The sequence below is a fragment of the Pieris napi genome, chromosome Z, assembly GCF_905475465.1.
Source record: "Pieris napi chromosome Z, ilPieNapi1.2, whole genome shotgun sequence".
Classification (NCBI taxonomy): Eukaryota; Metazoa; Arthropoda; class Insecta; order Lepidoptera; family Pieridae; genus Pieris; species Pieris napi.
The window spans coordinates 24,047-25,000 of record NC_062259.1 but is presented as its reverse complement, the minus strand read 5'-3'; positions in this window follow the sequence as shown (position 1 = coordinate 25,000).

Here is a 954-nt window from a genome sequence, read left to right as displayed (position 1 = left end):
GAGGTCGCAATTAATGTGAGTGTTTAATTCAGTGTGTAATTGTGTTGTTTAATATGAAATTAGTGTTTTGTGCATGTTTTAAATGTAGTTAATTTTTGCCTCAACGCGGGCACGCATGGCTGTAACTTTGGGGCATTTGTCTGAGTCGGCGCGGTGTAGAGTGCCGGTGTTGGTGTTGAATTGTTTGTTATGTTCTGCGCAATTGGTGCAGTTGTGTACTTCGGCCTTGCACTCCGCTGTAGGATGGTGAGCGGAGCACTTGGCGCATGTGGGTGTGGTGTTGGGGCAGCGGCTCTTTGTGTGTCCGAAATTTAGGCAGTTTTGACACTGCCTAAATGGTGAGAAGTTGTCACTATGGACCCGCTGCATCCCTATGTTAACTCTGCCTAGGTCGGCGAACGCCTTCCAGGCAGAGGGTGTTGTGTTTAGAACCGCGTTGTACAGTGTAGTGTTTCTGTTGTTAGCAATGAATTTTATAGTGAATGTGTGATTAGCTAGTGTGATGTTTTGGTCTTTTATTGTTTTAGTGAGTTCAAACTCGGGAATTGTTTTCTTTATGCCTTTGAGGATGATCATTGGATCAATCCGTTTTTCCTCTTGAGTGTGTATTTTTGTGTTTTTTTGTAGTCGTGTAATTGTGTGTTGTTTATGCTCTTCTTTCTCGAAAACGAGTTTAATCTTTTGTTTTGACAGTGGGGTGACTTTTAAAGGGGCGAATCCGCCCTCTCTGAAATTAACGGTTCTACTGATTTGTGTCAGTATCTGTTCTGTTGTTGTGTCGGGACCCTCTCCGGACACGATGATGGAAGGCCCTGCAGGGGGTTTGGGCGTGGCGGCGGCCTTAGCGTAGGATTGATGAGTCTTATGCGGGTCCGCCGACACTGTTTGTATCTCCGGCGGCGCGGGTTTAGGGTATGCCTTAATAACCCTGGTATGTTCCTGCAAGGCCTTATT